This window comes from Somniosus microcephalus, chromosome 5 (genome assembly GCF_052327205.1).
Source record: "Somniosus microcephalus isolate GS21.2 chromosome 5, FLI_Smic_1.0, whole genome shotgun sequence".
NCBI lineage: Eukaryota > Metazoa > Chordata > Chondrichthyes > Squaliformes > Somniosidae > Somniosus > Somniosus microcephalus.
The window spans coordinates 124,280,665-124,306,934 of record NC_140991.1 but is presented as its reverse complement, the minus strand read 5'-3'; positions in this window follow the sequence as shown (position 1 = coordinate 124,306,934).

The following is a 26,270-nucleotide window of genomic DNA, read 5'->3' as shown; positions in this document are numbered from 1 at the left end:
ATTAGTGTTTCTATAGAATCAGGAGGTTGACTGGTACCGAATGATACAGAATTAAAGCCAGACTTATAATTAAAGGTTGTACTTGGTGGAATAGCAATTATATGTAACAAGAGTGAAACTATTGCTAAGATAACAAAGTAAGGGAGTGATACCAATCTCATTTGCCCAAGAAAAAAGAGCTCATCAAGTAAGGAAACTAGTTTATTAACTAAAATTATTGATATGGGACAAGTTCAATTAACTTCTCCTTAATTGGAGTTATATGTTAACTTTTGTATAATCACATAATGCAAAAACATGCAGATTTTCATGTATAGGAGGTGAGAGAAATATATATAAAGTGGCAGTTTGTACAGATATCTGGGATTCAAAAACAGTCTGAACAACCTGTATGCTGAGCTCAGAACTGTAACAAGTGAGTCCCCAACCTATCCATGCCCTGGTGTGGTTGTAAGCAATGTTCCCGTTAAACTGTGTGGCCACGCAGTCATCTGCAAGTTCCCGTGCAGGCCGTTCACCAGCTTTCACATTGTAGATACCGTGCATGCGCAAAAATCGCTGAGCCTATGGCCAGCAATGGGGCTGAAACAATCGAAGATGCTGGTATCCTCATATCTAATCCTCCTTCTCACATCCCACTTCCCCTCATCCTACAATCTCCTCTGATTTACAAGCTGCAGATAGTGTAAGCATGCATCTCTTGCTTTACCCCCTCCCCTCATCACAACCTTACCCATGTGCCTTTCTCTTTCAGATACCCAAGAACTGCAACCTGGCCATGCAGGAGCAAGAACTAGGAGAGGAAGGAGGCAGTGATGATGAAGACACAGCACCATCACGTGATTTCACAGTCGCAGCCACCAGCTCAGATACTGATACTGCGCGTACTTTAGAGGATAGCTTAGACGAGGGATCTGTACATGGTGAGACACCGGGCATGAGTGGCCTGCAGCCAGGGCAGGGGGTAAAGGTAGCGCAGGTGCCAGCTCGCCAAAGGGTGAGGTCACACATGAGTTCTGCTGCACAGGACTCAGATGAGCACTTTGATGGGGCAGCCTACAGATGAAGGCTGATGGGTATGCACAACAAAATGCTTGGTGCATTGGCAGGCCTGCCAGAAAGCCTGCATGCAATGTCAAGGGGCATGGAGGAGTCCAGCACCAACTTGGTACAGGGCTTTGTGCAGAGCTTGGAGACAATCCTTTCCAGCATGGAAGTGATGGCCAACTCCATTAGCACACATGCAGACCCAACCAGGATGCAGCGCCTGATGGCCGATGTCTCAGTTTCCATTGTAGCACAAGCAGAAGCCACCCAACATCTGGATGCTACAGTGGAAGCTCAGACTTCTGTTGTGCAAGCTCAGCTTGCTGCCATGATAGCTCAGACTGTTGCCATCATGGCTGCGGTTACTAGTATTCAGAGGGGCTTGCAGGGTGTCACAGCAATCCAGCAATCTATCCTCTAACAGATTACTAGAATTGCTGAGGCGCTGCCCTGGGGGAGTGGCAGTGGCTCCATGGAGCACGAATCTTCTGTCCTCTCTCAGGATGACAGCATTCGTCCTCCCACCCCTGCCACTCCACAAGTGCCTATGCTGTTGCCGGTCAGCCAGACAGCCCAGACTGCTGCCGCCAATGCAGAGATGGTGCAGTCTGTCGCTGGGCTATCTAGCCCCAGAGCTGCTCGAGGTCATCCTTCAAGGCCATCTGCAGTCTCCTTCACTGAAAGTCAGCAGCCTTCTGTAATGATATCAGCAAATAGAGATGGTATTTGCCTGTTCGATTATGATGCCTTAATAGCATGTTTGTATGTATTGATTGCTTGTGCCTGACCAGCAGAGGGCATGTGACCGAGAGAAGCAAGGCAGTTAGTTTTAGTTTCGGTTTCGTTCTAGATGCATCATAGCATCATGTCTCCTGTAAAAGCTGTATAAAAGAGTTGAACAAAGCTTTAGATTAAAAGACATTCTCTTTCATAAATGTCTCCTCATTGAACCCACAAAGAAATCAATACATGGTGTCAGAAGTGGCTGAAAGAGATGAAGAGAAAAAATTTGAAGTTAAATCAGCTCTCCACAGATTAGCAAGCCAAAAGAGAACATCGTTGCTTACCATTAGAGAATAGCTAACGAAGTGAAAAAATGGAAGGTTTACACCCACCGGCGACGCTTCAGTTGACAGGTAATGTGGCTGAAAATTGGAGAAGGTTCAAACAACGTTTGGGGTTGTATTTATCAGCAATCGGAGCTGATGAGAAAAGTAATAAACAGAAATCGTCACTGTTCTTACATGTCGTGGGTGATGAAGCGCTGGAGGTGTATAATAACTTCACATTCGCTGTTGATGGAGACAAAATGAAACTAGATAAAATAATGGAACAGTTTGAGGCCTACTGCATACCTAAACGTAACGTGACGTTTGAGAGGCACAGATTTTTCACATGTGTACAGAAAACGGGTGAGACTATTGATCAGTATGTGACTGAACTGAGAAACCAAAGCAAATCGTGTGAATTTGGGGGACTGACAGACTCGCTGATAAAAGACAGACTGGTGTGTGGTATTCCAGATAATGGTCTAAGGGAAAGACTGCTAAGAGAGCAAGATCTAGACCTGGGAAAAGCCATAGCACTGTGTAGGGCTACAGAGACTGTGAAGTTGCAGGCAAAGGAGCTGTTCAGTGACAGTAGCTGCAACGTGGATGCAGTGAGTAAGAACGGACACAAACCGTTTAACAAAAAGAGCGCCAATGTGAAAAAAGAGGCGTGGCCAGCGAACGAAAATGAAAGGGACAATCGGAAGTCATGTAGTCGATGCGGTACACAGCATCCACCAAGAAAGTGTCCAGCATATGGTAAAAAATGCAATAGTTGCAACAAAAACAACCATTATGCCCATTGCTGCAAGAACCAAGCGCAACAAAGCAAGGTCCATACAGTAGATGAGAGCGAGATAGAGGAGTTCTATGTAGATGTTGGCCTAGAAATTCAGTAAGGCGCTGCCAGCTTTGCGGCCAGTTACCGCCCAAAGAGGGCTTCTGCGCCAATAGAGGAGTTTGCGCTGATATTCAGCGCAGCGGTAATGGCGGCGGTAGCCATTAGCGCTGCGCCGGCACCGATGACGTCATCGGTGTGCACAGTGCCCCGCTACCGCCCCGCTACCGGCCCGACCCCCATATTGAGTTGCGGCCGCCTCTTCCGCAGCGGCCGCAAACAGCGATCAGAAAACGGGGCCGTACTGTAGCCTTAGTGGGGCGCTTTAAGGTGGAGGTGCGGCCGGCCGCTTTTTTGGTGGCCGCCTGCCCGCACCTCCTTCCCTGGCCTCCTCCACCACCCCCCCGCGGCATTGCCGGCTGCTTTCCGCGAACCCGGCACTTCTCCGTGGTGCCGGGCTCATTTGCCGGCACTATCCAGCGGCGATCTCCCCGTTGCAGGCACCTCCCCCTTAAGAGAAGGAGGAGGCCTGCAGTACCGCAGCCTGCCGCTCCGCAGCGGGTGGCGCAGCGGCGCCTAGAGCGCTGAGATTCAGTTTCAGCGCCCCAAGCGGGGGCGGGCACACCCTGGAATAGCGCCCGGTTCCGACTTGGGGCGCAAAAACTGAATATCTGACGGTCGCAACTGGCTCCGCGCTCAGCGCTAACTTTTGGGCGCACGCCAGCTGGCGGGCCCAAAGTGAATTTCTAGGCCATTGTGTCTGAAAACAAAAAAGAAGAAAGTGACTGGATGTTGACACTAAAAGTGAATGACATACACATTCCATTTAAATTGGACACTGGAGCACAAGTTAATGTGATATCAGAGACTGATTTTAAGAAAATTAGACCCAGACCAAAGATACATGGAATCAAAGTGAAAGTAACAGGATACTCAGGTACTGATATACCAGTGAAAGGAAGATGCATTGTCAAAGTAACACACAAGGACAGAGAGCACACGCTAGCATTAATCGTGGTGCCAAAGGATGTGCAAGCCATACTAGGTTTAAAAGCCTGTGAGAGACTGAACCTGGTAAAGAGAGTCCTCGTTGTGGAAAGCGAAGGAGAGACAGTCTATGATGAACTGAATGTTGCGTACACACTGGGTAAGCTGATGTATACAGCAGACATGTTGTCCAGAGCTGTTGACCCAGGAGAGCCCGCAAACACAGTGAAAAGACTGAAGTACAAGGCAAAAGACAGTGGAGCTGACTTCTACCAGAGCATGCTTGTATACCGCACAACGCTGCTCGAGTGTGGTATGTCACCAGCCCAACTCCTGATGGGACGTCGGCTAAGGTCAAACCTACCCATCCCGGAGAACCTCTTGAAAACAAAAGAGGGGGAGAAAGTGAGGAAGTTCAAAGAACAACAGAAAGAAAAGCAAAAGTATTACTGTGACTAGAGGAACACAAAACCTACCTGAACTCCACACTGGTGACCAAGTAAGGTTCAAAGACAAAACAAACACATGGACTCAGAAGGGAACTGTCCTGAGTGAAGTTCAACCAAGATCATACACCATTCAGACAGATGAGGGTGCTGTTCTGAGAAGAAATCGTCGAGATCTTCTCATGGGACCAGCCACAGCAGGTCAAGAGACTGATACTGTTGAACAACCTGATCACACAGCTGAGAACCAATCATCTGAGGCAACAACTCAGATTCAAGGACAATCAATCAGAAAATCCTCAAGATACGTGAAGCCTCCTGAGAGACTCAGTGAGCAAATTTAAGGACTATTGTTATAGAAGGAAGTAATGTTATCTTATTCTTCCTTCAAGTTCTAGTGTATTGACATATCATGTGAACACACAAAGCAAGGTTAAAAAACCTTGATCATGATAATGGTAATGTAAGTTCATTAAGTGTTACAGTTAAAATGCAGATTAATACAAAGAAAACATGTTGTTAGTTAAAAGTAAAATACTTTTGTTTTAAGAAAAGGAGATGTAATGATATCAGCAAATAGAGATGGTATTTGCCTGTTCGATTATGATGCCTTAATAGCATGTTTGTATGTATTGATTGCTTGTGCCTGACCAGCAGAGGGCATGTGACCGAGAGAAGCAAGGCAGTTAGTTTTAGTTTTGGTTTCATTCTAGATGCATCACAGCATCATGTCTCCTGTAAAAGCTGTATAAAAGAGTTGAACAAAGCTTTAGATTAAAAGACATTCTCTTTCATAAATGTCTCCTCATTGAACCCACAAAGAAATCAATGCACCTTCCACCAGCCATTCTGCAGCCACTGGCGAAGCACTGCGTAGGAGCACTAGGACAGGCAAAGGCACATGGAAGACGGGCACTAAGGGAATTCACAAGGATGATTAGTTTATGCTTGTATGCGATACGACATGATTTCATTTATAAATTTGGTTTGAAATGTGTATTTTGTGTTGGCTTTTATTTTTGCATTGTGGCCAAGTGGATGCTGTGATGGCCAGTGACAGCGGGAAGGTACAATGTGGGACTCTTTGGTGAATGTGGAATTGGGTTGCGTTTACTCGTATCACAGCCGAATAGGTCAGTCATGGACAGCCCGGCCAGAAAGTGGTTGTCTCGGTTGCCTCCTCCCTTCCTCCTCCTCCTGCTCCTCAGTTGGTCACCGTATAGCTGGTGGAAAGGGCTGTGCGCTTATGATGGCGACGTTGTGCAACATGCAGCAGACCACCATGAACTTTGACACCCGCTCTGCCGAGTACTGCAGGGCTCCTCCAGAGTGGTCCAGGCAGTGGAAGCATTGCTTCAGCATGCCAATGGTCTGCTCGATGAGATTTTGTGTGGCAGCATGGCTTTCGTTATATACATGCTGTCCACGTGTGCATGGGTTGCACACCAGAGTCATGAGCCATGTTGTTAACAGATAACCCTGGTCTCCCAGTAGCCCCCCTCTGGTTTGTCGTGATGGCTCAAATGCAGATGGAACAGCCACAGAATGAAGGCATCGTGACTGCTGCCAGGATACCGGGCAATCACCTACATGATTTGCTGAGTATGGTCGCTCACCAGCTGGACACTGAGGGAGTTGAACCCTTTCAGTTGTGGTACATCTCAGAGATTACATGCGGTGTCCGCAAAGTGATGTGCATGCAGTCAATGGCACCTGCACCATGGGGAAGCCTGCAATCCTCGCAAAGCCACGTGCTCGTTCCGCCTGCTGCTCTCTGGCCAGAGAGAAGGAAATGTATTCAGCTCTCCGGGAATACAGAGCCTCAGTTACCTCCCTTATGCAACAGTGGATGGTAAACTGGGAGATGTTACAAATATCTCCTGCTCCAGCCTGGAAAGAGCCCGATGCATAAAAGTTCATCGCCACGGTCACCTTCATAGCCACTGGCAATTTGATCCTCGCCCTGCTTTGAGGTTACAGTTGTGGCTGCAGCAGGTGGCAGATTTCAGTGAGGACGTCCTTGGTGAAGCACAGACGTCTGACACACTGTTCCTCACTGAGGTTCAGGTAGGAGTATTGTTCTCTGAACACCCTGGGCAGATATGGCTCCCTGCTGAGCGCCCTTCTCCCCTTCCTCGTCCTCACTCTGCCAGCGGCTTCTCCTGCTCTGTCACCTCTGCTCATTCTCCCAGTCATGCTGTAGTCCTACGGGAATGCTTACTACTGCACCCATATCTGGGAGCAAGTGGTCTGTGCAGAATCCTTGAAGTCAGGACAAAATCCTTCAGCACCTGCCACACCACTCCTTGTAGACTTTAGCAACTTTAAATAACTGTACAAACCACTAAACACTTCTACAAACTCAGCAAAAGCCAGTAGAAATCAACTAGCAGCTAATCTGCAAGTAGGTGATGATCCCTTTAAATAGCGCTGGTGGGGGGTCCTTCCTGCTGCTGAACACATGTTCAGCTGTGCGTGCTTAAGAGAGGGCGTTAGCTGGAGCGTTGAGCTCCAAAATGCCAGCGCTGGCATCAAATCAGCGTTACTTGACATCATGATCTGCCTATACTGCATACTTCCAGCACACGCTCCCTACACCCGCGCTAACACCTTACCTAAGATGGTGTCTGGTGTGGCCCGCACCAGAAGTGTGCGCGGCCGCCGACCCCATTTTGGAACTAAAACGGCACACGTAGCGGCCAAACAATGGGCACTATGGAGCCGAATTTTGCAGCCTCTCTCTTCAAATCTATCCCCAACTCATTCAGAATTTTAAAGACCTCTATCAGGTTACATCTAAGTCTCTTTTCTTCAGAAAAAAGCCCATGTTCAATCTTTCCCAATAGCTGTAATCTCAGTTCTGGTACCATCTGTGTAAATCTTTTTTGCACTTTCTCCAGTGTTTTTATATCCTTTTTATAGCACGGAGACCAGAACTCTAATTGCGGCCTGACCAGGGTCCTATACAAGTTTAACATAACTTCACTACCCCTAGAAATAAATCCCAGTGCTTTGTTAGCATTTTTAATTGCTTTGCTGCCCTCCGACGCTGCTTTTAATGATTTGTTCACCTGTATCCCTAGATCCATTTGCTCTTCTACCCCATCAGTTTCTTATTTTCTAAGGTGTAGGTGATGTTTCTATTTTTCCTACCAAAGTGCATCACCTCACATTTATCTATGTTAAAGTTCATTTGCCACATAACTGCCCAATTTGCAAGTTTTCTAATGTCTTCTTGTATTATGTTGCTTTCTTGCTTAATATTAGCTATACCCCTCAGGTTGGTATCATCTGCAAATTTTGATACTGAGTTATTTATGCCCAAATCTAAATCATTAATGTAATCGATGAACAACAGTGGTCCCAGCACTGATCCTTGTGGAACATTGCTTTCTACCTTCCTCCAATCAGAATAACTACACTTTATCCCTATTCTCTGCTTTCCATTTTGTTTTAGTCAATTTGCTATCCATTACTTTTCCAAGTACTATGGCATGTACTGTATGCTTAATAAACTATGAACGCTGGCCTCAACATCCAAGAACCTTATTGATTTGAGGAATAGTTAGAACATCTAATCATAAATATAAACCATCCTCTCACATACTAACAAAGGTTAAGTGACTCATTAATGGTTATGAAGGTGTTCAGTGACCATAATTTTATCTAATAGCATTAAATATTTGTTATTTGTGCATATTTATTGGGATTCTTTTTCATGTGGCATCCACAGGGTTAAGGCTGGGCAAGCTCCATGAACTCCAGCAAATGGAAAAGCTGTCAACATGGACAAAGGATGCAAGAATGCCATAAAACAGTTCCATGTCCAAGAGAAGCTACTGAAGCAATATACTGTACTGCAAACAAGAACAACAAAGTGATTGGACCTCATGCTATTTCATGTGCCACATTTAAACTTTGTGATTTCATAAACATACTATGAAGATGTATCAACACAAAATATATACAACATGAACACTAATGCTGCATACATTAATCTAAAATTGAGAAGGTTACAGGCTCCATACAAAGTAAAGCACAAGAAACACATGCTGTAAATTTAAGCAGGAAACTAATATTATTTTCTCTCAGCAACACACTTATCAGACAAAGCAAAACCAGAGCTGAATAACTAAAAACATACAAACACAAGAAATAGGAGGAGTAGTAGGCCATACGGCCCCTCGAGCCTGCTCCGCCATTCACTAAGATCAAGGTTGACCTGTACCTCAACTACATTTGATCCATATACCTTACATAATAAAAATCTGTTGATATAAGTCTTGAAAATATCAATTGACCCAGCATCCCCAGCCTTTTTGGGGGAAGATTTCCACATTTCTGCATGATCTTCTACCTCAACTCCACTTTCCTGCACTATCCCCACATCCCTTAGTGTCCAAAAATCTATCGATCTCTGTCTTGAATATACTCATTGACTGAGCCTCCACAGCCCCCTGGGTTAGAGAATTTCCAAAAGTCACAACCCTCAATGAAAACATTTCTCCTCATCTTAGTCCTAAATGGCCGACCCCTTATTCTGAGACTATAACCCCTAGTTCTAGACTCTCCAGTCAGGGGAAACAGCTTCTCAGCATCAACTCTGTTAAGCCCCCTCAGTATTTTAGACATTTGAATAAGATCACCTCTCATTCTTCTAAACTCCATATAATATAGGCCCATTCATTACAACAATGACTACACTTCAAAAGTACCTCATTGGCTGTAAAGCACTTTGGGGCGTCCGGTGGTCATGAAAGATGCTATATAAATGCAAGTTTTTCTTTCTATTCTACTCAATCCCTCCTCATAGGACAATCCTCTCATCCCAGGGATCAATCTAGTGAACCTTCGTTGCACTCTCTCTAAGGCAAGTATATCCTTCCTTAGGTAAGGAGACTAAAACTGTACACAGTACTCCAGGTGTGGTCTCACCAAAGCCCTATATAATTGCAGCAAAACTTCTGTACTCTTATATTCCAACCCTCTTGTAAGAAAGGCTAACATTTGCTTTCCTAATTGCTTGCTGTACCTACATGTTAACTTTCTTTGATTCGTGTACAAGGACACCCAAATCTCTCTGAAAACCAATATTTACTAGACTCTCACCTTTTAAAAAATATTCTGCTTTTCTATTCTTCCTACCAATGTGAATAATTTCACACTTCCCCACATTTTTCTCCATTTGCCACCTTCTTGCCTACTTACGTAACCTGTCTAAATCCCTTTGCAGCCTCTTTGCATCCTCCTCACAGCTTACTTTCCCATCTTACTTTGTATCATCAGCAAACTTGGATACATTACACTTAGTCCCCTCAGCTTGTATGCAGTGATTTGAAATAAAACAAAAAATGCTGGCAATACAGTGGGTCAGTCAGAATCTGTAAAAACACAAGTTAACAATTCAAGTATATCCTTTATTAGAACCAAAAACGAAAACATAAGCAAACATTTTAGTAAGTCTGATGAAGGCTCCATACTCATAACAGTAACCTGTGTAGTTCCAGCATTTCTTGCTTTTATATCAGATTTTCAATTTAAAAAAATTATGCAGTGATTTGCTGGCAGAAGATTAAAAAAAACATTAGAGAGTCTGGTCAAACAAACTGTGGCACACACAGGCCGATTTGAACTTGCCACAGAAAAGTAACTGGACTTGTGCAACACCAACCATTACGATTACATTTAATAAATAAAACGGTAACCAATACATGACTCAATAACCATGACAGAACAATCGAATAAATCATACTGCATTAGATAAGTATGCACTTTTAACAACTTTCCAACAGCAGCGACACCAAAGAGATTCCATTTTTTAAAAAGGATCTGTAAATAGTATAAATTGCAAGTCAATGGGGAACCTCAAATCATGAGGCAGAAATGTCTTCAAAGCAGAAACTAAACCTGCATCTCTAGCGTGTAAATAGTTTGCTGGTGAGTGGTCTGACTTAGCCTAGATTAATTTAATAAAAGACTGAAACAGAAGCTTGAATCATGGAAGTGGTGATGCTGATTAATTGTGGATAACTTTAACTCAATGCGTGGGATAAGGTGCGGATGACACTTGGAGTATTTAACCTCTACCCTAGCTACCTGTACCTTGGGTCATTCCCTGGGGCTATAAGGATTCTGCCTTGTATGGGTGATTTCCTATATTTAGTCTGAATAAGAACATAAGAACATAAGAAATAGGAGCAGGAGTAGGCCAATCGGCCCCTCGAGCCTGCTCCGCCATTCAATAAGATCATGGCTGATCTGATCCTAACCGCCAATCCACTATCACAGAACCATCTCCTGAATCTAACAGAATTAGACACACGAAATAGGAGCAGGATCAGGCTACATGGCCCCTGGGCCCGCTCCGCTACCCACAGGGCCATGACCGATCCGAATCTAGACTCATGTCCAAATTCCTGCCCGCTCCCCGTAACCCTTAATTCCCTTTACTTCTAGGAAACTGTCTATTTCTCTTTTAAATTTATGTAATGATGTAGCTTCTACAGCTTTTTGGGGCAGCATATTCCATGGACCTACCACCCTCTGAGTGAGGTAGTTCCTCCTCATCTCAGTTTTGAAAGGGCAGCCCCTTATTCTAAGACTATGCCCCCTAGTTCTAGTTTCACCCATCATCGGGAACATCTTCCCCGCATCCACCCGATCCAACCCCTTCACAATCTTATATGTTTCAATAAGATCGCCTCTCATTCTTCTGAACTCTAATGAGTAGAGTCCCAATCTACTCAACCTCTCCTCATACGTCCATCCCCTCATCCCCAGGATTAACCGAGTGAACCTTCTTTGTACTGACTCGAGAGCAAGTATGTCCTTTCTTAAGTATGGACACCAAAACTGTACGCAGTATTCCAGGTGCGGTCTCACCAATACCTTGTACAACTGAAGCAATACCTCCCTATTTTTATATTCTATCCCCCTAGCAATGAAAGCCAACATTCCATTGGCCTTCTTAATCACTTGCTGCACCTGCATACTAACCTTTTGAGACCCCCAGATCCCTTTGTACTTCAGTACTTTCCAGTTTCTTGCCATTAAGATAATAACTTGCTCTACGATTTTTCCTGCCAAAGTGCATAACCTCACACTTTCCAGTATTGTATTCCATCTGCCAAATCTCTGCCCACTTACTTAGCCTGTCTATGTCCCCTTGCAGGTTTTTTATGTTCTCCTCACTCACTACTTTCCCTCCCATCTTAGTATCATCTGCAAACTTTGATATGTTACACTCGGTCCCCTCCTCCAAATCGTTAATATAGATTGTAAAGAGTTGGGGACCCAGCACTGACCCCTGCGGAACACCACTAGTTACTGATTGCCAGTCTGAGAATGAACCATTTATCCCAACTCTCTGCCTTCTGTTAGATAGCCAATCCTCTATCCATGCCAGAATATTACCCCCAATCCCGTGATTTTTTATCTTAAGCAATAATCTTTTGTGTGGCACCTTGTCAAATGCCTTTTGGAAGTCTAAATACACTACGTCCACTGGTTCCCCTTTATCCACCCAATATGTTACTTCCTCAAAGAATTCCAGCAAATTTGTCAAACATGACTTCCCCTTCATAAAACCATGCTGACTTTGTCCTATTAAATTATGATTATCCAAATGTCCTGTTACTGTCTCCTTAATAATGGACTCCAAAATTTTACCTACCACAGATGTTAGGCTAACCGGTCTATAGTTTCCAGCCTTCTGTCTACTGCCCTTTTTAAATAAGGGTGTTACATTAGCAGTTTTCCAGTCTGCTGGGACCTTTGCCGAGTCCAGGGAGTTTTGGAAAATTATTACCAATGCATCCACAATCCCTACCGCCACTTCCCTCAAGACCCTAGGATGTAAGCCATCAGGTCCAGGTGATTTATCCGCCTTGAGTCCCATTATTTTACCGAGTACCACTTCTTTTGTGATTTTGATCGTGTTTAGCTCCTCCCCCCCTTTACCCCCCTGTTTGTCCAGTGTTGGGATATTCTTAGTGTCTTCTACTGTAAAGACTGATATAAAATATTCATTCAGTGTTTTTGCCAGCTCCATATTTCCCACCATTAATTTCCCGGTCCCATCCTCTAAGGGACCAACATTTACTTTAGCCACCCTTTTTCTTTTTATATAACTATAAAAACTCTTACTATCTGTTTTTATATTTTTTGCTAATTTACTTTCATAATCTATCTTCCCTTTCTTAATCAATCTTTTTGTTATTTTTTGCTGTCTTTTAAAGTTTTCCCAATCCTCTATCCTCCCACTAGATTTGGCTACCTTATATGCCCTTGTTTTTAGTCGAATACTATCCTTAATTTCTTTACTTAGCCACGGATGGCTGTCTTTTCTTTTACACCCTTTTCTTCTCAGTGGAATATATATTTTTTGGAAGTTGTAAAATAACTCCTTAAATGTACACCACTGATCATGTATCGTCTTACCCTTTAATCTATTTTCCCAATCCACTCTACTCAATTCCGCTCTCATACCTTCATAGTCTCCTTTATTCAAGCTTAGCACGCTTGTTTGAGATCCAACCTTCTCACCCTCTAATTGAATATGGAATTCAACCATGTTATGGTCACTCATTCCAAGGGGATCCTTTACTAGGACATTTTTAATTAATCCTGTCTCGTTACACAGGACCAGATCTAAGGTTGCTTGCCCCCTGGTCGGTTCAGTTACATACTGCTCAAGAAACCCATCCCTAATACACTCAATGAACTCATCCTCAAGGCAGCCCTGCCCAATTTGATTTGTCCAATTAATATGATAGTTAAAATCCCCCATAATTATAGATGTTCCCTTATTACAAGCCTCAACTATTTCCTGATTGATACTCCGTCCAACAGAGTTGCCACTGTTCAGAGGCCTATAGACTATGCCCACTAGTGTTTTTTTCCCCTTATTATTCCTTACCTCCACCCAAACTGTTTCATTATCCTGATCTTTTGACCCAATATCATTTCTCTGTATTACAGTGATTCCTTCCTTTATTAACATAGCCACCCCACCTCCCCTTCCTTCCTGCCTGTCCTTCCTGATCGTTAAATAACCTGGTATGTTTAGTTCCCAGGCATTGTCACCCTGCAGCCATGTTTCTGTAATGGCCACAAGATCATACCCATATGTAGTTATTTGTGCCATTAACTCGTCTATTTTGTTACGAATGCTACGTGCATTCAGATAGAGAACTTTCAAAGATGTTTTGTGACGCTTAGTTCCTGCTTTTGCCCTTTTTATTACTTTACCTTTTACTCCATACCTTCTGCCCCTTCCTGACACGCTCTGGTTTTTAATTCCCCACTGCTACCTAAGTCTATTACCTTCTCTGTTGTCATTTTTATTATTTGCTCTCTAGGAAACTCCCCCCCACTAGTTAGTTTAAAGCCCTCTCTACAGCCCTAGTTATATGATCCGCCAGGACTCTAGTCCCAGCACTGGCCAAGTGAAGCCCATCCCAACGGAACAGCTCCCTCCTGCCCCAGTACTGGTGCCAGTGTCCCAGGAAGCAAAACCCATTTCTCCCACACCAGTCTTTGAGCCACGCATTTAAATCTCTAATTTTATTTGTCCTAGCCAAATTCGCTCGTGGCTCAGGTAATAATCCAGAGATTATTACCCTTGTGGTTCTGCTTTTTAATTTGGCCCCTAGCTGCTCAAACTCCCTCAGCAGAACCTCCTTCCTTGTCCTATCTATGTCGTTGGTACCAACATGGACCACGACAACTGGATCCTCCCCCTCCCACTCCAAGTTTCTCTCCAGTCCAGAGGAGATGTCCTTAACCCTGGCACCGGGCAGGCAACACAGCCTTCGGGACTCTCGCTCTCGGCTGCAAAGAACTCTATCTATCCCCCTAACGATACTATCCCCTACCACTACAACATTTCTTTTAACTCCCCCCACTTGAATGGCCCCCCGCTCCACGGTGCTGTGGCTAGGTTGCTCATTCTCCCCGCAGTCCCTGTTCCCATCCTCACAGGGAGTAAGAGCCTCGAACCTGTTGGACAAGTGCAAGGGCTGCGGCTCCTCCAACACTACCTCCTGGATCCCCGTACCTGCCTCACTTCTAGTCACACCATCCTGACCCTGGCCACGGACTACATCTGAATTAATTAATCTAATTGGTGTGAATACCTCGTGATACACAGAGTCCAGGTAACTCTCCCCCTCCCTGATGTGTGTCAGTGTTTGAAGCTCGGACTCCAGCTCTTCAACACGGAGTCGGAATTCCTCGAGCAGCCAACACTTACTGCAAATGTGATCACCGTGAGCATCAATGGTGTCCACCAGCTCCCACATATTGCAGCAGCAACACATCACCTGATCTCCCATTCTATGCAATTAATTAAATTTATTAATATTATTCTTAAATACCCTCTGCCCCGATTCTAGATGGTGAATATCACACCTTAGAAACTATAAACCAAAGAGATTTAAGCTTAAAAAGGGAGAAATACTTACCAACCAATCACCTGCTTTCTGGTGACGTCACACTTGGATTACTTTTTACCTCTCTCCTTCCCTCTGAGTTCCAAGATTGGAGATTGGAACACCTTACCTGGTCTCTGGGGCCTTTATACAGCCGCTCAGCCCGCGATTCCCGCCGATTCTCGCACTGAGGCCTTACCTGGGCTCTGGGGCCTTTATACAGCCGCTCAGCCCGCGATTCCCGCCGACTCTCGCACTGAGGCCTTACCTGGTCTCTGGAGCCTTTATACAGCCGCTCAGCCCGCGATTCCCGCCGACTCTCGCACTGAGGCCTTACCTGGTCTCTGGGGCCTTTATACAGCTGCTCAGCCCGCGATTCCCGCCGACTCTCGCACTGAGGCCTTACCTGGTCTCTGGGGCCTTTATACAGCCGCTCAGCCCGCGATTCCCACCGACTCTCACACTGAGGCCTTACCTGGTCTCTGGGGCCTTTATGCAGCCGCTCAGCCCGCGATTCCCACCGACTCTCGCAATGTGGATTATCACAAGCGAGTTGGTGACAGGTAAGGTTGGAGGGCTTCGTCAGTAGGTGAGAGGTCACTTTGCCAGACTTGGTAAAATATTTAAATTCTTACAAACTACTCTGTTGCAACACAAAAACCTGGAAACGTGTGGAATGCAGACAAATTCAACAGGATTCTGAGGGGTTCATGGACTCAGCCAGGAGGCAATATGGGTCTGACAGTCAAACATCAAAAGAACTGTGAATGGTACATGGGAGGTATGGGGTTACTCTGGCTGAAATGTTTTTGACTCATTTGTCAGAGTCGTAACAACCACAGACATCAGCTGATTTCTATACACTTAATGGAGCAGTAGGATTGGCTGATACTGGTGGTTAGCTTGATGCAGTTAACATTTGTGTCAATGGAATCGTGTGTCTTAGCAACCTGTGACAACTTGACATATGCAAAGCAAGTTCTCTCATGGCTGCCTTTTAAACAGCCTTATATGATAGCTATTCTGCAAATACCAGGAAAAGTTTTGACAGGAGCATCTGTCATCCAAAATTAACTGATGGTAATTCTTGGAAATGTCTATGAACCAACTCCACCTCATGATCAATCAAACTCAATCTTGTGTTCTATTTCTGAAGTTTGAAGAATTTCCATTTTTGTTTTTATACTTCATCTACTGAGGGGGCTATGCAGTAACAGAAAATACACACATAATACATGAGTTATTAAACTGACTGTAAAAGCTTTTATAGATATGTAAAGAGGAAAAGATTGGTGAAGTCAAGCGTAGGTCCCTTGCAGTCAGAATCGGGGGAATTTATAATGGGGAGCAAAGAAATGGCAGACCAACTAAATACATATTTTGGTTCTGTTTTCACAAAGGAGGACATAAATAACCTCCCAGAAATACCGCGGAACATAGGGTCTGATGAAAGGGTGGAACTGAAAGATATCAGTATTTGTAGGGAAATGGTGTTAGGAAAATTGATGGGACTGAAGGCCGATAAATCCCCAGGGCCTGATAATCTACATCCCAGGGTACTTAAGGAAGTGGCCCTAGAAATAGTAGACGCATTGCTGGTCATCTTCCAGAACTCAATAGACTCTGGAACAGTACCCATGGATTGGAGGGTATCTAATGTTACCCCACTATTCAAAAAAGGTGGCAGAGAAAAAGCGGGGAATTATAGACCGGTAAGCCTGACATCGGTAGTGGGGAAAATGCTAGAGTCCATTATAAAAGATGTAATAGCAGAGCACTTGGAAAGTAGTGACAGGATCGGACAAAGTCAACATGGATTTACAAAAGGTAAATCATGCTTGACTAATCTACTGGAATTTTTTGAGGATGTAACTGGTAAAATAGATAAGGGAGAACCAGTGGATGTGGTGTATTTGGACTTTCAGAAGGCTTTCGATAAGGTCCCGCATAAGAGGTTAGCGTGCAAAATTAAGGCACATGGGATTGGGGGCAAGGTATTGACTTGGATAGAGAACTGGTTGGCAGACAGAAAGCAAAGAGTTGGAATAAACGGGTCGTTTTCCGAGTGGCAGGCAGTGACTAGTGGGGTACCGCAAGGATCGGTCCTAGGACCCCAGCTGTTCACAATATATATTAATGATCTGGACGAGGGAATTGGATGCAATATCTCCAAATTTGCAGACGACACAAAGCTGGGTGGGAGGGTATGCTGCGAGGAGGATGTCATGAAACTCCAGTATGATTTGGACAGGTTGGGTGATTGGGCAGAAACATGGCAAATGCACTATAATGTGGATAAATGTGAGGTTATCCATTTTGGTGGCAAAAACAGGAAGGCAGATTATTATTTTAATGGCAATAGATTGGGAGAAGGGGAAGTGCAAAGAGACCTAGGTGTTCTTGTGCACCAGTCGCTGAAGGTAAGCATGCAGGTGCAGCAGGCGGTTAAGAAGGCAAATGGTATGTTGGCCTTCGTAGCAAGAGGGTTTGAGTACAAGAACAAGGATGTCTTGCTGCAGTTGTACAGGGCCTTGGTGAGACCGCACCTTGAGTATTGTGTGCAGTTTTGGTCACCTTACCTGAGGAAGGACGTTCTTGCCATGGAGGGAGTGCAGCGAAGATTCACCAGGCTGATACCTGGGATGGCAGGAATGACGTACGAGGAGAGATTGTGTGAATTGGGCTTATACTCACTGGAGTTTAGAAGATTGAGAGGGGATCTCATCGAAACCTATAAAATTCTGTCAGGTCTGGACAGACTAGATGCAGAAAGGATGTTTCTGATGGCCGGGGAGTCCAGAACCAGGGGTCATAGTCTAAGGATAAGGGGTAAGCCATTTAGGACTGAAATGAGGAGGAATTTCTTCACCCAGAGAGTGGTGAACCTGTGGAATTCTCTGCCACAGAGGGCGGTGGAGGCCAGTTCATTAAATATATTCAAGAAAGAGTTGGATATATTTCTTGAGGCTAAAGGGATCAAGGGATATGGGGAGAAGGCAGGGACAGGGTACTGAATTTGGATGATCAGCCATGATCTCATTGAATGGCGGAGCAGGCTCGAAGGGCTGAATGGCCTACTCCTGCTCCTATCTTCTATGTTTCTATGTTTCTATGAGTTAGGGCATCAAAGGTACATGCAAGATAAACAGGTACACTAAATAGTTATACAGCACAGCTACAGAGCATAAATAGCTTTCTACCAAGAATGAGCTTCAAAAAGGAAAGGAAAGGAAAGGAAGGCAATTTTTTTCTCTTTGGGTTTCTGTTGCATGCCCGACAAACACAGCATGCCTATGGTTGCCAACCCCCCCAAGGATTGTTCTTGAGTTTCTAAAAATTAAAGATTAATCTCCTGGTCACTGCTGCGAGCAGTCTGAGAAAAAAAGCATTGGGGCATTAAACAAAAGCCTTTTTTTACATTTTATTTGAACACTTTCATTTATTAGTTTTAAAAATATTGGTGATGATGGTGAAAAAAGGCAGTTTGACTGCATGGAGCCGTTTGAGGTGGGAGGTCATATGATGAAACCTCCATGAATACATCTAACCAGAGTTGGTAGCCCTAAGCATACCTGAGGTGCACCGCAGCTGAAAGGGGAGGTGTGTCCACAATTGCACGTCACATGCACACTTCTGGCACAGGTGTGCATCCTGGGGAGGACTTACACAGGGATCAGGAGGGGGATGGAAAAAGGCATGTAGTTGCAGCCTTGAGATGCCTACAGATATACTCCTGGCTGCCAATATCAGGACTCTCTTGCTGCTGGAGGGGAGGAGCCAGAAGGCCTAGAGGCCTGAAGATTGCCCTAGAGGGATAGAAAATGTTAAAATTAGATCTTGGCTCTTCAACCTTCAGACTAGATCCGGTATCCCACAATGCGGCCCAACACCAGGTTTCTACGGATGCTCTGAGGCCATTGAGAAGGAAAGTGGGGTGGGAGGTGGGAGAACCGAGATTACCCCCAACCCCACAGCCTTACTGTAATACATACACTGTTTTGTTGATGGAAAATGTAGTCATTCTAATTACTAACACTTGTGAGACAGTGTGCAAGAGAGAGAGAGCAGAAGAGAGAGAGGCAAACAAACACAGAGATACTCTTCCAAGAAACAATCACGAAGCACTAAATTTAATATTTGCAGAGATCTCTAAGTTACAGACCAAGGCTGCCCACAACTGCCCCTCCCCATGTGTTGTCGGCCTATGCCCTCCCCCTCTTACTTTCCTACATGCTGGCAATTCCAGGAATCCACCATGAGCCAAACCTCGCGTGCCACCCCAGTCCATCTTCTAACTATATACTGGACAGATTTACAGAATTGAATCCTCAAAGTACCAGTAATAAAGAAAGCCAATTAATAAAAATTCAGTCACTGTAAATCAATGGCTTTGATTTTATCCCTTACATGGCATAAACACCGCTACAGTTATAAAACATGAGCACATGGATATCTACTGGTAACTAGAATAAATCCAAAACATTCAAATGTATTTTAATCTACATAGTACTGAAAGTGTTCCTTTAATATAAAGAGAGTACCAGATAGGGAAAAACAAATCATCAGGCTGCATTAGATTTTAAAATGTATTGCAATATTTCATTATGACCCTTGAGCATTTGGTCCATGATTTATCTTCTGTATGTGTTTAGTGCAGTTTTTTAATAAACACATTTCTAACAACACTGAATCATAATTAGCACACCATACTTTTTGGCGTTTACTTACTTGCAAAACAATTTCCATTCTGAGGAAGTCATATGTACTATTTTGAATGCAAAAAAATGCATGTAATGTACCTTCACTCTTTCCCTAAAAACATTAGGGAATTGATGCCTTATATGAAGGCCAGCCGGAGTGATGTGATTTAATGGTGAACCTATCACATCCATCACTAAACCACATTGTGCCATCTTGGCACAGTTGCTACCACAGTCGCCTTTTCCTCAGAAAGTTATGGGTTTGAGTCCCAAACCAGAGCTCAAGCACATATTCTAGGCTAACACACCAGTGTAAAGTTCAAAGAATGCTGCACTGTGGGAAGTGCTGTCCTTTGGATGCGACATTGGGTTGGATTTTGCTCTCAGCAGCAAACGAACGACACCAGCCGTTCATTACACTTTCACACACCCACAGATTTTCTATGGGATTTTGCACTGGAACTTGCTGTGATTAGAGGACCAAGATGGTGCAGCGCCCTCTGTAAGGGATCTGGGACCTGTGGGAACAGGGGAAGCAACTGTGTATCTCCTTAACCAATCAGATTGAAGAATTGTTAATGAGCAGTGCAGAGTCTGAACCAGGAAATGCCAGTGAGAATATTTAATTCAATGTCAAATCAGGTACAGAAAGTGAAATAAAGAGAGGAATGAAATTTTGGATTAAGAGAGAGAGATAAAAGAGACAGAAAGAAAAAGTAAAAATAAAAAATTAATTTAAATTGTTTTATTTTAAAAATCTTCAACAATAATTAAAATCTGAAGGAATGAGACTCCACACTAATTTTCAGTGCCAGAGAGGTTGTTTGGCAGTAATTAAGACTTATCACCAATGTTCCCTTGAATTCTTTTGGGGTGCGCGGCCCATTCAAAATACCTCATAAGTGCGGTTTTCCCTACTTAAAAGCCGGCTCACTGGCTGTGCGGGAGCTGCAGAGCATTGCGCGGCCATGCAGCTTAAAGGGAACACTGCTCATCACTCCGTTATTAATGTACCTACACTTGAATGGACAAGCCCTTATTTTTTCTGGTGAGTTTAGTAGGTATATAGCACATAAGTACAGCAACTTCACGCCGTTCCATGTATTTCACAGAATCACAGAAACCCCACAGTACAGATAGAGGCCATTTCGGCCCATCGAGCCTGCACCGACACATATCCCACCCGATCCCCGTAACCCCTACACCAACACATGTCCCACCCTATCCCTGTAACCCCACGTATTTAATCCCCCTAACACTAAGGGTCAATTTATCATAGCCAATCAACCTAACCCGCACATCTTTGGACTTTTCCATGCAAAGTTTTGCCCATTCAACTTAATCTATTAATATCTCTTTGTAATTTCATGCTTCCTTCAAGTGCATATCCAACTTGCATTCAAAAAGTACTTGGATATGGACTTGAAGTCCTATAACCTACAGGGCCATGGAGCAAGAGCTGGAAAGTGGGATTAAGCTGGATAGCTCTTTTTCGGCTGGCACAGACACAATGGACCGAATGGCCTCCTTCTGTGCTGTAAATTTTTATGATTCCATGAGATACCATTCTCCCACTGCTTCTGGAGGAGCAGGGCAACTCGGATGGCAACTTCCTGATTTCCGCATTTAACTGCACATTTGCAGTCGCTGGAAGTTGTTGTCCAATTTACACTTTAATAATGGTGAGCGCTGTTATCCTCACCGTCACTTCTACAGCACAATCCAGCCCATTAAATTGAGGTGTGGATATTAAAGGCAATCAGAAGTAAGTCCAAGAATGCCTGTGCTCAAAACAAAACACAAAATTAAAATCTCTCTGTAGCTGCAGTAAAATCGCTATCAAATTTTCAGTAATCTTCAGGCTCACCAACTCCTCATTACCACAAGTCTCAGCTGATCCTGGCAATAGCTGCACCATAATATTTCTCAGTCTAACTTACCCCTATGCATTGTAAACGTAAAACCAGGAAACTTGGGGCTGCAGTGCCGCTGACCCTCATTTAAATATATTCAATTCAAATCAGTTAGGAACCTAGGAACAGGAGTAGGCCATTGAGCCCCTTAAGCCTGTTCTGCCATTCAATGAGATCATGCTGATCTGTGACCTACCTCCATATACCCGTCTTTGGCCCATATCCCTTAATACCTTTGGTTAACAAAAAGTTACCAATCTCAGATTTAAAATTGGCAATTGAAGCTGAATCAATTGTTGTTTGCAGAAGAGAGTTCCAAACTTCTACCACCTTTGTGTCGAAGTGTTTCCTAATTTCACTCCTGAAAGGTCTGACTCTAATTTTTAGACTATGCCCCCTAGTCCCAGACACCCCAACAAGTGGAAATCGTTTCTCTCTATCTACCCTATCTGTTCCCCGGGGACAGTTGCATGGGGAGTTGGCAGGTAGATTGTGAGAAAGGCGAAATTGCATTAGGAAATTTCAGTGATTCGATTTCAGGATGGAAAAACTGTGAAAAAACTTCAACCTCCATTTGTTGCCCAGTAAAGCGAGTGAGCTCAATTTTAGGCTCCAGAAACAGTGTGGAGCTTAGGGGGCATTGCATCTAATTGGTTCAAGTTTTTAAAAAATTATTATTTGCCAGATTACATCATCATTAAATTTACCACCAATAACAAATTAAAACATACAGCTCCTTTCATTTTCACCTAGCAATGCTGCAAAATGAGGCTATGAAACAATTGTACAGGATCTGAGAGAACTTGCAGTTTTGATATTATTCTGAATTTGACAGTTGTAAGAATAATGATATCCCCATTATATAATAAGAAATGTTCTCAGTTCTAATTGCCTATCAATAATAGCCTGAAGTTTAACTTTAAACAAGATAATTCCTATCTAAATTACACTTAAAGACAAATGGCTGTCTGGAGATTATATGACAGTAGTTAATTGAACTGGTAACCAGAAATAAATGAAGCCACTTACAAAGCAAATGTAATTATACGCAATAATCTCATACGCCATCACATTTAACTTCTTTGGTTCCCATTATTGATGAAGACATCTGAAACATAGAGAAACCCCACCTACCTTTTGGTTGAGGCAATTCAGAACACCAAGGGCTAGAAATTCATTATAGCCCAGGAATGGGCGTTGTCACTAAATAAGTTGGAGAATTAGCACCAGGCGTGAATGCTTTAGACTGCATGCAAAATTTGTGTTCACTGCTCAAAAAAATGATTGGAGTCCTAAATCAAGTCTTAAAGCCCAAGCTCATTGGCGTTACACTAAAAGGGTGGACCAATATCAGGTGTAGTCTAATTGCAAGTCATGACTGCCACAGGTTTTTTTGGTACTTAAAGGGGAGGGTCATTGATGCTGCAAAACCTCATTCTCAGCATTACTGGCTGTGCAGCTGCCTCAGCAAGCAGCAACAGGACAAGGAAAGGAGAACTGAAGCAGCTGTACTCATGGCAGATCCATGCCCCAGGGAGAGAGCCTGCAGGTTCTGCAATTAAGCATTGGAGGCGTTGGTGTTCACTGTAGAGAGATGGAGGGCAGTGCTCTACCTGGCAAGTGGCAGGAGGCCCTCACTATGTGGAGGGAGGTAGCGCAGCATGTCTCAGGCAGCACTGTGGTCCCCAGGACCCCCACACAGTATAGAAAGAAATTTACTGACCTCACTCAGGTGGGCAGGGTGAGTGAATGCTTCAACAAATGCTACAAACAACCATCTGAACCACAGTCTTCACACACTGCCCAAAGCACCACACCCCCAGCACTCAACCATGAACAATCTCTACCTACCAACACTCATACCCACATCTCACACCTTGCACACAATGACAGCTATTCAACTATGGCAGGCACATCACCCAAACACATTGCTCCACACTCACTCATATACTTTCCTTTCTTTTGCAGGCCAAGGTGATGCACAGCAGGAGGGAATAGGAGCACACAGGCAGGGGACAAGCAGACACCCAACCACTGTCTGTGCTGGAGAATCGAGTGCTGCAGATTATTGGGCACCGTGGCCACCGGTGGTGTTGACCCTGTTGGGGACAACAATATGTTCATCCCTACTACTCCTTCTCACATCCCACTTCCCCCTCACCCCACAAGCATTTTGCACTTTCCAGCTAATCAAGCTGTATGCGTGCATTTCTCCCTTCCTGACCCCCTCCCCTCACCTGAACCAGACTCTTGTGCCTATATGCTTTCAGATAAAGCACCTGAGCAGCCTGTCCCTGAGGGCACCGTAGACAGCAACGCGGGAGAAGAGGAGGAGGAAGAACACACCGCGTCACTGCAAGTTTCACCCGCAGGCATCAACTCAGATACTGGCATTAAGCGTTCTTTATAGGCTAGTATAGTAGCGGGATCTGCACAGGGTGATGCACTGGGGACGAGTGGGCTGCAGCAAGGCCAGGGGGAAAGGGTAGCTCTGGGGCCAGCTCCCCAGAGAGCAGGTTCACACACGAGTTCTGCTGCACAGGATTCAGATGAGGACCTCTATGGGGAGGCCTTTAGAAGAAGGGTGATAAGCATGCACACGGAGATCATAGGTGCAATGGCAAGTGTTCCCGAGAGCCTCTCGGCAATGGTAAGGAGCGTGGAGGAGTCCCCCTCCAACATTGCACAATGCTCTGCGCACACCATGGAGCCCATTATTTCCAGTCTGCAAAGGATGATAGACTCCCAGAGAGACCGTGGCGACCCAGACCTGATGCCGCGTGTGATGGGCAATCTTGCCGCTTTCATTACAGCACAGGCGGAGGCGACGCAACGTCTTAGTGCTGTAATGAAGTCTATGCTTCATGGTATCCAATCTCAGACTGTTTTCATGCAGTCTCAGCTTGATGCCACGCAAGCCTGACTGCTGACATCGTGGCTGGGTCTACCACCGTCGATCAAGGCTTTCACAGTGTTGCAGCAGGCCAGCAATCTGTGCTCCAAAATATTGCTAGCGATGCTGAGGCACTGCCCTGGGGGAATAGGAGTGGGACAGTGGAGCAGGAACCTGCTGTCCTCTCTCACGATGACAGTATTCCTGCTCCCACCACTGCCCCTCTGCCATTGCCCTTGTCGCTGCCTGTCATCCAGCCAGCCCAGACTGCTGCTGCCCATGCTGAGGTGGTGCAGTCTACAGTCGGGCCTTCCAGTAAGACCACCTGTAGTCTCCCGCATGGACACACAGCAGCCTTCCACCAGCCCTGCTACAGCCACTGAGGGATTGCACAAGGGTGAATAGGTAATAATGCTGCTGTAAATATGTGTTCACTGATTTTTGATATATTTATTAATTCAGTTTGTTTTCTTTTGTGGTGTGTCTCATTTCAGCTTTGTGCTGTGATATGGCCTGCAACAGGAATAGAATGATAGGGATGTGATGAGCAATGGGGATCGGGAGTTTAATTCATTTGAACTGCAGTCTGTTGAGGTGATCACAGACCGCCCTTCTGGAAGGCCAATTGAGTGGCTGCCTCCTCCCTCGCTCCTCTTCCTCCTCCTGAGGTGGTCCCGCAGTCCCTGGTGGCAAGGGCTGGGCCCGCATGATGGCCAAGATGTGGAGCATGCAGCAGATCACCACGAAATGGGACACCCACTCAGCTGAGTACTGGAGGGCACCTGAGCGGTCAAGGCAGCAGAACCGTTGCTTCATCAGGCCGATGGTCTGCTTGCTGAAGTTCCTGCTGGCAGCATGGCTCTCATTGTATGACTGCTGGATAGGAGCGTTGGGGTTGCAGAGGGGAGTCATGAGCCAGATGGAGAGCGGTTAGCCCTTGTCTCCAACCAGCCAGTCGTGAGCTTGGTGTGGTGGCTGGAAGAGTGCTGGCACACTGGCCTGGCGCAGGATGAAGGCATTGTGGCTGCTGCCAGGATAGCGGGCATTGATATTGAGGGTTCGCTGTTTATGGTCACACACCAACTGCACATTAAGTGAGTGGTAGCCTTTGCGGTTACGGAAGATCTCAGGATTTTTTTGCAGTGCCTGCAAAGCCATGTGGGTGCAGTCAATGGCATCCTGTACCACGGGAAATCCCGATATCCTGGCAAAGCCAATTGCACGCTCGTCCTGCTTCTCTCTGGTGATGGGGAAGGAAATATAGTCCCTTCTACTGTAGAAAGCCTCTGTGACCTCCCGGATGCAGCAATGGATGGCGAACTGCAAGGTATTAGCTATGTCTCCTGTTGCAGACTGGAAGGATCCACTAGCGAAGAAATTGAGGGCGATGGTGACCTTGACTGCCACTGAGAGCCGTGGTTGCCCTGATCTGAGGCTCGCGGTCTGGTTGCAGGAGGTGGCACAGTTCCATGACTACCTCCTTAGTGAAGCGGAGCCTTCTAATACACTGCTCCTCGCTTAATTGGAGCTAGGAGAAATGCTCTCGGAATACCCTCGGAGGGTAAGGCCTCCTGTTGAGAGCCCTGATGGCCCTCCTCCTCCCTCTGGGCACATGTACCAGTCTTTCTCGCTGCCTCCGCTCCCTCCACCGTAGATCCTGGAGGGCGAGGTCGACTGCCAGTACAGCACCCATTAATGTAACCAAGTGTAGCAGTTTGATTTTTTTAAGAATAAATGTAGCTACTTTTTAGTTGCCACAACACCCCTGATATCACTATCTTCTTCTGCCTAACAAGAAGATACAAAAGAACCTTTAAATTACTGAATGAAACTGTTGGACGAAGTGAAACTGACAAGAAACCACTGAAACTCCACTAACCTGACAGCTGCGAGTCATTACTGATGATCTATTTAAATAATGTCCTTGGAGCTGGCTTCCTGGTGTTTCATGCTGGCTCTCCCTGTCG